The sequence below is a fragment of the Coloeus monedula genome (genome assembly GCF_965178545.1).
Source record: "Coloeus monedula genome assembly, chromosome: Z".
Classification (NCBI taxonomy): domain Eukaryota; kingdom Metazoa; phylum Chordata; class Aves; order Passeriformes; family Corvidae; genus Coloeus; species Coloeus monedula.
Window position 1 is genome coordinate 84432317 of NC_138822.1, and position 14721 is coordinate 84447037.

At 52.5% G+C, this 14721-nt stretch overlaps 1 protein-coding gene across 3 annotated transcripts in view; it reads left to right on the top strand.

Annotated features, from left to right (window-relative positions):
• The first annotated feature begins 7756 nt into the window (after positions 1–7756).
• The window catches only part of ME2 (malic enzyme 2), a 34701-nt gene continuing 27736 nt past the window's right edge, over positions 7757–14721 (top strand). For 2 of the 3 annotated variants that reach the window (XM_082301868.1, XM_082301870.1), the window contains exon 1: positions 7757–7862. The gene's annotated coding sequence lies outside the window, so the exon portion shown is untranslated. Of the gene's footprint in view, positions 7878–14721 lie in introns of all 3 variants that reach the window. The other variant, XM_082301869.1, reaches the window with a different exon arrangement.

Genomic DNA, 14721 nt, shown 5'->3' on the forward strand with positions numbered 1-14721 from the left:
AGGGCTGTGGCTCCCGCAGCTCTGTCCTGCCACCTTTAATCCTCACGTTGATTAAATCCACCTTTAATCCTTTTGGCGTTGATTCCCTTCAGCCTCAGCCCACCTGATCCCTGCATTGAGGAAAACAAGCTTAAACCAGGTAAAAAAAAAGAAACAAAACATGTTAGCTAAGTAGGTCTGGATTTTTAAGAGTCTCAAGTTCCCTTGCTCTCAGAAAAGAGAAAAATCCTCTTTGTGAAGTTGTCAAGAATTAGAGACTTCCTTTCACAACACTGTTGATGAAATCTTGACTGAGCTAGTTTCTCTGTAATTTAAACCACAGAAGAGGTTCTGAAGAGGTGCCAAAGCTTGTTTTTTAGCAGAGGTTTTGTAGCTGGCTCATAACTCCCTATCCAGATGTCTCACAACCCCCTCTCCAGATATGTCAGAACTGAGACATCTGACACTGTCCCAAACCCAGATATCTGTGCATTCTGTAAAGTGATAAAATGCACAGTTGATGTAAACTATTTATGGCCTTTACTTTTTGTGTGAGATGTAAAAACTCATTGTGTGTCACCTGGTATTTTCCTACCTGAGTGTTTCTGTGGTTTAATATCAGCCTTTCCTGCAGGAGGAGTTGGATTTTGTGATTCAGCTAGCACCATGAGTCCAGTGAGAGTACATGCAGGGCGAAATGCCGAGGAGTCCAAGCGGGACACAGAGGGAACGCTGTGGGTCAGCAGCTGAGACGCTGCTTTATCAGAGTCCCATGGATTGCCTTGCCTTCAGCACCACTCAGCACGGGAATGATGACTCAAACAGCACAAGCTGTTTCTCCTTACAGCCAGGATGGAGCTCTGCTTATCAGCTCTCTTCTCACTTTGTAGGAAACTGAGTAGTTTTGCTCTGATTAGGATGACATCCTTCGCTAGGCACAGAAACGTCAGGGCTGAGACAACACCACTGCGCTAAGTACAGAAAATGTGTTTGATAGCATTTCAAGCCAGAGCAGTCTGAGACCTGTGAAGGTTAATGTGTTTTTTTCTGGCAGGTTTCTCTAGCATTTCTGTCGGTTGCTGCCACATGGCGACCAAAGCAGAGTGTTCTCAGCAGAGACATTGTCCAGCCTGAGGTACCCGTGTGGTTGCCTGGGAGCCCAGGCTGAGAGTGAGGTGTCTGTCAGTTTAAAGGCAGAAACAAGAGTGTGCATAGGCTGATGGGACTCATCTTTTCACCTCTCGGGCTCATTCTGGCTCTGATCAGTCTCTGCAAGGTCCTGCAGCACACATGCACAGCCTGTGAGGTGAGAGAGAACAAAAAGCACTGATTTCAAGCTCTTAAACCCGAGCCCAGTGTCACCAGGCCCTGCCGATGGGGTTAGACTCTCTCCCGAGGAGTGTGAGCGACACCTCTTTCCAGCTTAACTGAGGTCAGTGACACTTCAGGACTTGTAAACTCATGGTGAATTTAGCGGTTTTGGTGCTTTTTATCGCCGCTCCGGTCGAACAAAGGCGGGCAGTCGCAGTTTGGTATCCCGTGAGCGGTCAGGAGAGGGCAGTCCTCCCCCTCCGTGCGTGCTCGGCTGCTGCTCGAGTCTCAGAGACACGGGCGGATGCCGCAGAGCTGCGCGGGCACGGCGGCACCGACCCGGGATGCGGATGGATGCAGCCCCGAATGCCCCTCTCTCCTCCCGTCAGCACAGCAGGGGCTCAGCCACTCGAGAAGAAATAAAAAACCACGATGTCAAGGGTGCGGAGGGCAGAGCTGGGTCGCAGGGGGGTGATTTCTGGGAGAAAGATCCCGGTTATGAGGATGGTGCAGGAAACGGTGTGTGTGTGTGTGTGCACACCAGAGCTGAGAGTGGTGGCACGGCAGATGTAAATAAATAGACCTGGTTTCAATGCAGCAGACACGGCCAGCAGCAGTGGGCAGGAAGGGGGTTGCCGTGATTCCCAGCAGAAATGCAGTTTATTAGGGGATGAAAGCATTAAAATGGCTGCTGCCTCCTCCTGGGAGATCCACTCGGTGTGATACCTGTGGTCTCCACCAGACCAGGATGCTCAGAGCCCCATCCGAGCTGGCCCAGAATGTTTCCAGGGACCATCCCAGGTTTCCAGGCCATCTATCACCTGTGTGCAACCTGGCCCAACCTCATTAGAAAATTTGCTACCCTCATTATAATTTACCTCGCTAAATTTACCACCCTCACCATAAAAAGCTTCTTCCTTCTATCTAGTCTGAATATCACCTGGTCAGCCCATCTCAGGTTTTCTCACCATGTGCCTGGCTGTGCAGGAGTTCAGCAGAGTAGAGCCACGGCATGACCTGAGCTCAAATCGGCCTAAACAGAGACTGCAGATCACAAGAAAAGAAAGTAAAACATAAATTAAAAAGCAGCGAAAGACCAACCCGATAACCTACAGTGAGAGTCACTGACAAAGGAATTTGTCAGAGCTGAGGAGGGGCTGGCATCCTTGCAGGCCAGGAAGGCTCACAGACACGTTTGGGTGGTGTCCAAGCAGTGCCATCCCCAGTCAGGGCAGAATTAACAGTGCCACAAAGTGCTCCCAGGAGCTGGAGCTTTGCCACCTACACCGTGAGGCACAATCCCGGCCACAGCTCTGGAGAAGCATTTCCCCAGACAATCCCCAGAGACAGAGTGGGAATAAGCACGTTTTTCCCAAAACACGGCCTGCGTGTGGACATTGGCTTGGACGGTAAAGCACCGAACAGCACCGGTGTGGGCTGTTCCCATGTGAGCTGCTCTCAGGGCTAGAGACTCTTCTGGATACACAAGTCCAAAAAGACAAAAAGAGAAATTTTACACGGAATTGCTTTAAAGCATAGCATAAAATTACCAGTCAGAAATTGGATGCAAAAAATGGAAACAGTGTGAACATATTTAGCTCTGTTGTTGCTCTAAAGAAGTACAGGGGGCAAGGCTTGTGGAGAGAAGTAATATCTTTCAGTGGAATTGGTATAATAAAAGACATAATTTTTCTTCCCAAACCTTGCCTCAGGGTAACCATTATCTTTACTGCCTAGTGCCTGCTACAGCCTCATGTAAATGTGAGGAGTCAGTCGGGTCATCTCTCTACATCAGGCTTGGTCTGACCGTGTCAGAGTTAACAGAAACAAAGAGCAGCAGGCAAAGAGTCCAGTTCTTATCCAGCTACAGAAACTGCCTTCTGAGGGACGGCTGCTCCTGCTAATCTGTGCTGCAAAAGCTTCTGAGATGAAATAATTATTAAATAAGCGTTTGTTCCATGTTAGCTGTATACACACAGTGGCGTTATCAGTGTATTTATGGCAGTGACAGTGTAGCACTATGGCAAGAATGAAAGGACAGGTCTAGGCAACTAGAACAGAGATTATTTTTATTTATTTATTTGCATCAAGGATCAGTGATAGAAAAAAACAAGAACACAGGGTCCGGTGCTGGTGACATTACTTTAAGTAAGATATTTGAAAAACTGAAAATGTTACAGAAAGGAGAGTCACAACTATCTCAAGGATGGGGAACAAAAGCCTTCTGCATACTTTATCAGGCGTAACCAGTATGATTTATCATGAGAAGAACGGAGCAGGAAGGAAGTTCTCTTTAGTAAAAAGACAAAAACCAAGCAGAAAATGACCAGAAGTCTAGGAAAACTAAAGAGAAACAGAACACAGTTTTAGGGTGGTGGAAGTGACTTGAGAAACCACCTTGATGTGATTTAAGAAAACTACCTTCAAACAGAGATGATTTTTGGGAGATGCAATTTTAATTTAGCACAGACCACTGGCTCCCTCTGGAAAGGAGCTCTGGTAGAATGCAGCGGCCTGTGCACGCAGGAAATAGGGAGTGATCGTGAAACAGTCATCGGCTGCACTGAAAGTTTCTGAATGAATTCTCACCCTGCAGTGGGCGAGCTCTGGCACTTGTGGAGGCTGCTCCAGCGCAGTCAAGAGGGATAGCAGATCGCTGCTGGCTGGCTCCACAGCGCCGAGGAACTCCGAGGGCTCACGGTTGTTCTCTTGGCAACAGCAAGGCAGCAACATTCTGTGTGCCAGAAGAAACTCTTCTGAGCTGAGCACCAAATATGGTGATAAAAGCCCTGGGGAGGAGGGAGAAACAATTGCTCCACTTGTTCTGTAGCACAGGCAGTGGCATGGAGGCTCACAATGAGAGACATGGAGGGGCTGGAGCATGTCCAGGGGAGGGAACGGAGCTGGGAAGGGGCTGGAGCCCCAGGAGCGGCTGAGGGAGCTGGGAAAGGGGCTCAGGCTGGAGCAAAGGAGGCTCAGGGGGGACCTTGTGGCTCTGCACAAGTCCCTGACAGGAGGGGGCAGCCGGGGGGGTCGGGCTCTGCTCGCAGGGAACAGGGACAGGAGGAGAGGGAACGGCCTCAGGCTGGGCCAGGGGAGGCTCAGGGTGGATATTGGGAAACATTCCTTCATGGAAAGGGCTGTCCAGCCCTGGCACAGCTGCCCAGGGCAGGGGTGGAGTGCCCATCCCTTGAGCCGTGTGGTTGTGGCACCTGGGGACATGGGTTGGTGGTGGCCTTAGACATGCGGGGGGAATGGTTAGACTTGAAGGTCTGAGGGCTGTTCCGACCCAAACGGTTCTGTGATTCCATGATCCTGCTGCCTCCTGTGCCAGCTGGGGCTGTGTTAGGGCACGAAGCATGGAGGAGGCCTCCTCTCCACAGAACTTGTCCCTTGGGAAAGGTTTGGAGCCTGGATTTGAGAACCAACAAAACTGATACCACGGGGCTGCTGGGAGGGCTCGAAAGCAGTGGGTGCTGTCTGGAAATGACAGCTCCCCCTCCCATCAAAACCCTGCGGGGAGCTTCAGCCCCGCAGCCCTGCCAGATTGCAGCCCCTGGGGTGCAGGTTTTCCTCTGCTGTGACTAATTACGGCGCAGCTTTCCAGACAGCCATTCTTCCACAACAAAGTGTTGCACAGTGTGCCCCAGCAAGGCCTCAGCTGGTCATTAGGTGATACTGGGGAATATCCTCCACCGGTCTGAAGCGACACGGGTTTACAGCAGAAGTGATTTATGCCGTTTGGGTACAAAGCCAGGCGTTTTTAAATGCCTTCAATTTGGGCTATTTTTAGCCTGGCACGATGTCATGACCTTGCAGGTTATTTTCGCTATGTCCTTTGTTTATAGGTGCAGAGCAGCATTGTTCAGAAAGGTTTCAAAGCCGCCATGGTCACGCTGACGGGGAGGGAAAGCAGCTGAACGTGCTCTTCATGACAGGCCTCAAAATCATAATTAGGAGAGGAGGTTTTGATTAAGTAGGCTTACATATTTGATACTGTTACTATAGTGACTCCACTTCTTTTAACTGCACAGTGCTCCTTCATACGTCCAACTATTTAAATCGTGTTCAGTGCCAGCAGAGAGTTAAAATTCTTACTTAATAGAAGTTCCTGTTAAAATAAAAACTTCATTTTTTAACTGCCAGAGGGCAGGGCTAGATGGATTTTGGGTAGGAATTCCTGTCTGTGAGGGTGGGCAGGCCCTGGCACAGGGTGCCCAGAGCAGCTGTGGCTGCCCCTGGATCCCTGGCAGTGTCCAAGGCCAGGCTGGACATTGGGGCTGGGAGCAGCCTGGGACAGTGGAAGGTGTCCCTGCCCATGGATGAGCTTTAAGGTCCTTTCCAACCCAAGCCGTTCCAGGATTCTGTGATTAGCAGCCTCGAAGTTTGCAGCATTGGAAAACATCCGAGTTTGGGCTGGGGAGAAGGCAGATGAAGGCTGGGATGGGCTGAGGTGTCAGGATTCACACCCCTGTACTTTCCCTCTCTAAACACTGTGGAGGCTGAGCTGGGGACAGGTATCACTGATATGGAGGTGAGACCGTGGTTAGGACAAACAGCCCGGTGTTACTGTGAAAAGTGATGGTTTTCCTCTTTTCTTCTGCAGTATTAGTGCTGACCTGCAGAATTATCTGCCTTGATGACTCCTGCCAAGCCTTCTGTTTGAGCCCAGGGCTATTCCAGCCCTCCAGGCTCTGTATGGCAGCAGACGAGGCAGGGGTTAGCTCAGCACTGTGGCTCTGCATGTTTTGAGGAGCCCTGTTCCATGCAGGGCATGCAGCACGGTGGCCCTGGCCACTGGCAACAGCTTCTGTGTCGCTTCAAGGACTCTGTGTGGAGTGACCCTGTTTCCCTGCCACCGCTCCCTGCTGGCTCCTCCTGCTTTGCCTTTCGCCCTCAGCCTCCTCCCCAGTGGGATGCCCCTCAAGAGCCATCATCCCCAACCATCCTGGGTGCCACGCGGCACTCGCAGCCCTGTCCCCTCATGGACCCAGACTGCTTATGGACCACAACTCCTCACAGCCCCCATCCCCTCGCAGCCCCATCCCCTCACAGCCCCATCCCCTCACGTCCCCATCCCCTCAGGCCCCCATCCCCTCATGTTCCCCATCCCCTCACACCCCCATCCCCTCACGTCCCCATCCCCTCACAGCCCCCATCCCCTCACGCCCCCATCCCCTCACGTCCCCATCCCCTCACAGCCCCATCCCCTCGCAGCCCCATCCCCTCACAGCCCCATCCCCTCACGTCCCCATCCCCTCACGCCCCCATCCCCTCACAGCCCCCATCCCCTCACGCCCCCATCCCCTCACAGCCCCCATCCCCTCACAGCCCCATCCCCTCACGCCCCCATCCCCTCACGCCCCCATCCCCTCACGCCCCCATCCCCTCACGTTCCCCATCCCCTCACGCCCCCATCCCCTCACGTCCCCATCCCCTCACAGCCCCATCCCCTCACGTTCCCCATCCCCTCACGTTCCCCATCCCCTCACGTTCCCCATCCCCTCACGCCCCCATCCCCTCACAGCCCCCATCCCCTCATGTTCCCCATCCCCTCACGTTCCCCATCCCCTCACGCCCCCATCCCCTCATGCCCCCATCCCCTCGCAGCCCCATCCCCTCACGCCCCCATCCCCTCACGTTCCCCATCCCCTCACGTCCCCATCCCCTCACGTCCCCATCCCCTCACGCCCCCATCCCCTCACGTCCCCATCCCCTCACGCCCCCATCCCTTCACGCCCCCATCCCCTCACGTTCCCCATCCCCTCACACCCCCATCCCCTCACGCCCCCATCCCCTCACGCCCCCATCCCTTCACGCCCCCATCCCCTCACGCCCCCATCCCCTCACGTCCCCATCCCCTCACAGCCCCCATCCCCTCACGCCCCCATCCCCTCACGCCCCCATCCCCTCACGCCCCCATCCCCTCACGTTCCCCATCCCCTCACGTTCCCCATCCCCTCACGTCCCCATCCCCTCACGCTCCCCATCCCCTCACGCCCCCATCCCCTCACGCTCCCCATCCCCTCACGTTCCCCATCCCCTCACGTTCCCCATCCCCTCACGTTCCCCATCCCCTCACGTTCCCCATCCCCTCACGTTCCCCATCCCCTCACAGCTCCATCCCCTCACGTTCCCCACCCCCTCACGTTCCCCATCCCCTCACGTTCCCCATCCCCTCACGCCCCCGCCCCCGCGCATGCCCCAGCCGCGCCCCTCGCCCCACCCCCCAACGCTGATTCGCTGTCGCGTCCTACCTAATTAACATACGGGCGGCCCCGCCCCGCCGCGCCTGTCCCGCTTTCCCCTCTGCGGGGGCGGGATAAAACGCTCATTGGCCAAACGCCGCCGTCGCCTGCGAGTTCTCCTCCCTTCGATTGGCTGTGCGAGCTGTCAGTCACGGCCCACACCCGCCCCCCCGGGGTGTCCCTCCCCGGCGCCTCGGTGTTGGCTCCATTCAGTGGCGGGTTCTGCAGTGGACGCGGCTCCGGCGGGCGGGTGGGTGCTGCTCTCCCTCACTAGGAACAGGTCCTCGGCCGGCATCGCTCAGCGGGCAGCAGCCGCAGGAGGAGGTAGATCCCGTTCTGGTAACAATTATACGACTGCGGCGGCGCACCACAGGCCTCTATCTCTTTGTAAACCCGTGTCTGCGGGGCATCCTGAGGCGCTGGAGGCCGCCCGGGTGCGGGGAGGGGATGGAGCCCACCTGGGATGCTCCGTGTCCCCGGTCCGGCCCCGCGGGGGGTAGTGCCGAAGCAGCAGCACGGTGGTGCGAGGCCCCGAGGCTCGGCCTGCGGCGGGGGCAGCCCCGGGCCCTGCTGCAGGTGCGGAGGTGCCTGCGAGGAGCTGGGGAAGCAGCCCCGGCTGTGCCTGTGCGTGTTTGCCCCTGTCAGAACGGCGACGAATGGAGCTGCCAGCCCGCCGGGAGCCGCACAAGGCCGCGGGGAGCCCCCCCAGCGGGCACAGCTGCTGCCGCGGGCCCCCCGCGCCGGGCCCGACCCGCTGTGAACTTCCGAGGCCCTGGAGAGTGAAAGTTGGGAAGGAGCGGAGCGGCTGGCGCGGCCTTGGAGCAGGAAGCGCCGCCCGGTGCTTTAGAGTTAGTGTTTGGGTTTGGCCTCTCGGCTGCTTGTTCAAAGAAGTGGCCGTGGCTGACACGCCGCCGTCGCTGGCCCCACGCTCCTCGTGGCCTCGCTGCACCGAAACACGAAAAAATACTAAATGAGCGGTGGTGTCAGAGCAGCCCGGGGTGTTGTGTCATGGCAAGTGTCCCATAGTTAATAGCAAAAAAAAAACCAAATCAAACTTACAGCACACTGATAAAGGGTTGATGGGAAAGGACAACCGTGCAGCCAAGCAAGATCAGAACCACCAAATGTTGATTATTTGGTGTCTTTGTGTTGGTAATTCCAAAAAGTAGTGAACATCAAAGGGAGGTTTTATTGTGCCTGTATTTACATATGGGCAAATGAAAGAGCAGGGCAGAATATGCAGCTCTGCAAGTGGCCCGTGTGTGTGCAGCCAGCAGTGTCTAATGCCTTATTAGACACGATAAGATCTGTAGAAATTTAGCCCGAGTCTGTATTTTAAAAGAAACTGTGTGTTACAGCCACAGGAGGAAAGTTCTGATAATGCTGTGCGGTGGCTTGTGAGTCAGCAGCTTGAGTGCAGGCAAGATTTGGAGCTTTTTCTTCTGCAAGCTAAGGCAGAAGCTGTCAAAGTGCGTGGTAGTGCGCCGTGGTTGAGTGAGTACTAATTGAATGTTCATCTCTACGAGTGGTGCCAGCACCTTCTCTGCAGGAGAAGGAGCACTGGTAGCTCACGCTGCTTGGATAGTTTCTCACGTTCTCCTGTAATTTAAGTGGGGTATTCCTTTTTTAAGCCCTAACCAGTGCACACCAAGGCTTGTAAGTGATTGGCAGGCTTAGACTTCACCTGGCTGGCACTGAGCTAGCAGCAGCTCTGTTTCCTGTGCTCAGTGCTGAGCTGTTTTCCCAGGAAGAACTCCCATTTGTGAGTGCAGCAGTTGTTGAGAACATCCTTGTCCACCTCTCTACTTTCTTCTACAGAAAAACCTGTATTTCTGAGCTGAACAGCTCCAACACAAGGGTGTACCAGTTCTCCAGAATAGAGCATGAGTACCTTGCTGCTTATTCCCGTGGTTTCTGAGGGGTTTTCAGGGTAGGGCCTTTGTCCTTACCTTTACCACCAGTAGCCCTCCCAGTTACACGAATGAAAATAAATCAAGAATGTGAATACATCTTCTTGTCAGACTGGGCCAAAAATACTGCTGCTGCAGTTTCCACGGTAAAAGATAATGGACTTTCTGATGTTTAGGAATCAGAATATTTGGGTCAGGTTCATTAAGGGATGAAAATACAGCTCTCTGATGTTGTCTGGTAAGAGCTGCTACAAACCAAGACTCCAGTACCAAACAATTCAGCCCTGCTTTCTGCTTGTGCTGCAAAAAGTCTTCTGTAAATTACAGTAATTCACAAATACTCTTTTTAGGAGGGGATTCTGGAATTATTCTCATTTGAGCTCACCCGAGTGTGCTTTGTTTAGTGAACGTTGCCAGCCTCAAGTGGTGAGCTTACTTACTCTGCTGAAGTGCTCCACACGTACCTTTCCTCCCTGTTGAACTGGCTGCCTCAGAACAAAAGGGAAGAAAAGTAATTTCAATATGCTAAAGATCTGCTTCCAAAACAACCCGCCTGCTTCTGCCAAACACTTCATTAGTAATTTCTCCCCATGACTGTTCCTTTTAATCTTCAGATCTCAAGGTGCCTTAGAAATGTCCTTTAAAGTGGTGGCTCAGGACTTTGCTGGTGGGAACCTGAGACAGTTTTGCCTCTGTTTCCTACTAACTTCCCTCAGCAGTAGCATCTGGTGAGCTCAGGGAGGTGCCGAGCTGCTGTGCAGAACCATGTCCCCCATCCTCGGCTCTCTGCTCCTTCCTGCTGGGATGCTCCTGTTCTAAATGAAAGTGACTCCTTGGCCTGCTGAAGGGTGGTGGGTGCCGGGAAAGCTGCTTTCTTTAGGTGAAAGTCTCGTGGGGAGACACCCTTATAGCTGGTGCTTGCCTAATGTAATAATTTTAGACTGCTTTATCATTACTGAAGTGATGAAGCCAGCTAGTGTGTGCCTGGTTTGTGTCACGCTTGGGTGGGCCAGGCTGGTGCGTTTATTACTGAAAGAAAAAGGGAGTAGAGTGCATGGTGCATGCACACCAGACCTGGGGTAGTGCAGGCTCACCAGCTGGATTGCTGTGGGTGCACAGGAGAAAATGTCTGTTGGCTTAAAACTGGCTGAGACCTAGAAGATTGGAAACTCTGTGAGGCCTCCGTGGCCTTGAATTAATGATTTCAGCTCGTTAATGAAAAAAGCTCCTCCACACACAGGTCAGTTTCTGTACTTGAAAGAAAGGCTGGAACTAATCACTGACACAGGATTCAGGAGCTCTTGGATGCATTTCTGTTTAGCCACCCTTCAGACTGAAGGCAGACTGCAGAGTCATGCAGCACAAGGTGCTGTGTGCTGACAGGACACACCTTGGCACTGAGGGGAGAGCCTGGGCACTAATTGAAGCTGGCCTTGCTTTAATTGACTCCGAGCTTCCCGGCTCTCTGACCAGCCTAATCCTGCCTTTCAAGAGTGTGATGAACCTTTCCCTTAAAAGTAGCTTTTGCCATTTAACAGATCCATAATTAGAGGAGCAGAACATTTGCTCCCAGATAAGGGCACTTGTGCATATTGGTAATTAGTTTGACCCGGCCAGATGCCTCCTGATAAGGCACAGCAGGGAGCTTAATCCCCTTAAATTGTGACACAGCAAGTCAGAAATTACCAGCTGTATTGGGCTCGGCCTAGAGGTGCTCCAGAGCCTTGTTCAGTTCTCACCATTGTCAAGCACTGAAAGGAGAAGGGAGATCCTGGTTGTGCTGACACATGTTTGGGCAGGAGTTTGTTCCTCATTCAGTTCTGCTGCTTTCTTCCTACTTCCTCCTCACAGGACATTGCACAGCCCCAGTCCTCTGTGTGTGTTTTCACATCACTGCAAGTGCTGCTCTCGCCCTCGGTTCACATCCCTTCCCCGTGAAGCTGCTCCAGGGCTGGAGCCCCTCTGCTCTGCAGCCAGCCTGGGACAGCTGGGGGTGTTCAGCTGCACAAGAGAAGGCTCCAGGGAGAGCTCAGAGCCCCTGGCAGGGCCTCAAGGGGCTCCAGGAGAGCTGCACAGGGACTGGGGACAAGGCATGGAGGGCCAGGACCCAGGGAATGGCTTCCCAGTGCCAGAGGGCAGGGCTGGATGGGATATTGGGAAGGAATTGCTGTCTGTGAGGGTGGGCAGGCCCTGGCCCAGGGTGCCCAGAGCAGCTGTGGCTGCCCCTGGATCCCTGGCAGTGTCCAAGGCTGGGCTGGACAGGGCTTGGAGTAGCCTGGGAGCGTGGAAGGTGTCCCTGCCCATGGCAGGGGTGGGACTGGTGATCTTTGGGATCTCCTTCCACCCACTCTGGGATTCTGTCAGCCTCTACTGCCAAAATTACCTCTCCTTTTTCTTGTGTTTGAACTACCACCCTCTCAAGCCTGGTGTCTCTCCTACAACACCATCACAAACCATTTTAACGCCTTCCCAGACAGCAGCAGGATCAGCCCTTTCATCTCCTTGAAACCAGGTGGTGGTTTGGGGACCTTTCTCCCAGACCTGTCCTTGCAGCTCCCCAGCGAATGTGAGCCACAGAGCGTGAGGCTTCGTGTCCCTTTGTCCTTCCCCAAAGTCCAAGGGACAAGGCTGGTGGCCAGCAGAGCTGAGGTGGGTCACAGAGGGCCATGGCCACACAGGCAGAGCTCCTGGTACCCTACACAGCAGTGTGGACAGGGCATGGGGAAGAATTTGTGGCATCAGGTATTTTGGGTTTTGGAGGGAAGTTCTTGCTAAACCACATTTGAAAGTCTGTGACAAAAGGAGTTGGAGGAGATGTGCAAGATGGGAGAGAGAGGGAACAGAAACAAGGAACAACTAGAAGAGCAGAGGAGGGAGAGCTCAGGACTGAGCAACCAGTCAGGCTTTATGCTGGATATAAATTAACTGGGATCATATCTTTAGGATCTAAACAGAGGCCTCAGTGGAAAGTGAAACTTGATTCTCACCTTTTATGAATCTGAGATACCTCTGTCAAGAGAATAACTTTAGGTGCTGGTGTGACACCTCAGAGAGGAGCAAGTCTCCTCTCTGACACATCAGAGAAAAAAACAAGATTTGTACCACACCTCTGAAACCTTGCTCTGAAGAAAGCAAGATTTGTACCACACTTTTTCCCCTCTGCCTCGTTGATTAGAGTTAATTGATCACGGTAGGATGAATCTGGGCCACAATCTTGTTTGGTTCTTAAATGCTCGTTAATTGCAACGAAGTAATTTAAATTTAATTAGAGTAAGGTGAGGTGAGGTGTTTGTCCTACTTTTTAATTCCTTGTTTGAGGTATTTGCTGGTGACAGATTGAAGCCACCCTGGCACCAGGCTGGTGGGACTGTGGAAGAAGGGTTGCTGTGGCACTGGAATCAGGGACCCTTTTTAGCCTCCCCTGCACAAGGAGATGGGCCTGCAACCACGTGATGATGGCAAATGAGCAATCAGAACTAAAACCAGTTAAAACTGAGTTTGGTGTTCCTAAAGGCAGCACAGAATTAATGTGTTTTGCAGCGCAGAATTAATTTCCCTTGTCTGATAGTGATTTTCAGTGCCCTGAGTGCTGGCAGACCAGCTGTGCTGACTCCACCGCCAGCAGGTTTGGGGAGGAACGAGCACGTTAAAGGCAACATTTGTTTGCAGTGCTGGCAGGGCTTCCATGCCTCCCATCCCACTCCACGCAGTAAATTTATGGTCTTTACCCCAAAACAAATAAGCACTGGGGTTTTGAGTGGAACTTTTGTCAACTGTAGGCCCAAACAAACAAGTAAAGGCGGAGAGAAAGAGATGCTTCTGAATTCAGAGCAGCTTCCCTCTACGCTTCATGGTGGGTAGAAGAGAAACTCAGGCATAACTGGTGATGAAAAATATTAAATGCTTCCATGTTTTTTTAATGCTTGGAAAGATTTTCAAGAAAATCCTGAGACTGTAACTTGTAAGACCAGTCTGCCATCTTAAAAGCTGATTCCGTGCAAATTTGATTATAGAAAGGTCTTCTGAAGTGTTCAGGCCATATTTAAGATAATGAAGTTTTGTTCCTTAATTCAATTTTGCCTCCCATCTGGAAGAAATTAAAAATCCACGCCATGCATCATTTCATTCCTTAAAAACGTCTGATAGCCTGCTTTGGTGTCCTTGCCTGTCTCGGCTGTGGATGTATAGCTGGGACAGGGGATGGTGGGTACCAGCTGCCATGGACCTGATCCTGGTCCCCTGCTGTCCTCCTGGCCTGTCCCCTCACAGTGTCACCCTACAGACCGTGGTCCCGGGTTGGGTGCTGCTGGGCCTGCTGTTGTCTCTCTGTCTCAGGGAAATAATCTTTGGGAGATGAGTCCGCTACGCATTCCCTGCTGGTCCTGCCTTATACAGGCGTGTAATAAATGGTAATTTCTTCTCCAAAGAACTTGTGATCAGTAATGGAGTAAAATGGGTTCAAGAGTTGCTGTCACCTGTCAGGATTAGAACTAAGCTTTTGAGTGATACTAACAATTTTTAAAAATTTTTTTAGGGAAACATATCCTTTACTGAAAGTGATATATTCTCTCTGAAAATAACCCTTTTTCTTTTTTTTTTTTTTTTTTTAAGTTTGGAATTGTAAAAATCTAAGCCTGGAATCCACAGTTTGGTGGAGTTTTTTGGCCATTTTAATTCCACATTTTGTCGTAGCACAGTTTTAGCACGCTGATAGACACAGTTTCTCTCCTTTGTGTTGTCCAGGCCATGAGATTTCATTGTAGAAAGCTACCAGAGAACCTCAGTGAGGATCTTGTGGCTGAGCTGCCCAGGCTGTTCTGTCCTGGCTGGCCTTTGTGCCGGTGCCAGTTCCGTGGGTCACTGTGGGCAGCTGGAATTGCTGCTGGCGCTCGTGCTCTGCCGTGATGCTGTAAGGCAGTGCCCGGGCAGCGCCCATGATTTGCAGTGCACAGCTCTTCCATAACCGTGGGAAACGTACCCGGGAGAGGCTGGGTCACTTCCTCAGCAGTGAGTGAAGGCTTTCTGCTCCTGGCTTCTCCTGTTTCAGCAGGGGAATGAATGCTTTCAGCTGCATCCACATTGTTAGCAAACGAGACAGTTATGGGCTGGCTAAGCGTGGTTCACCAGCCAGAGCTATTCACAACTGGTTCCACCCTTGCAGAGGGGCTCCAGGAGCTGCTGGCATCTTTGCCTGCAGAGGGGTGGAGGTGTTCAAAGGGTTTGAAGCTGATGGAAATTGCTGCTGGCGCTCGTGCTCTGCCGTGATGGTGTAA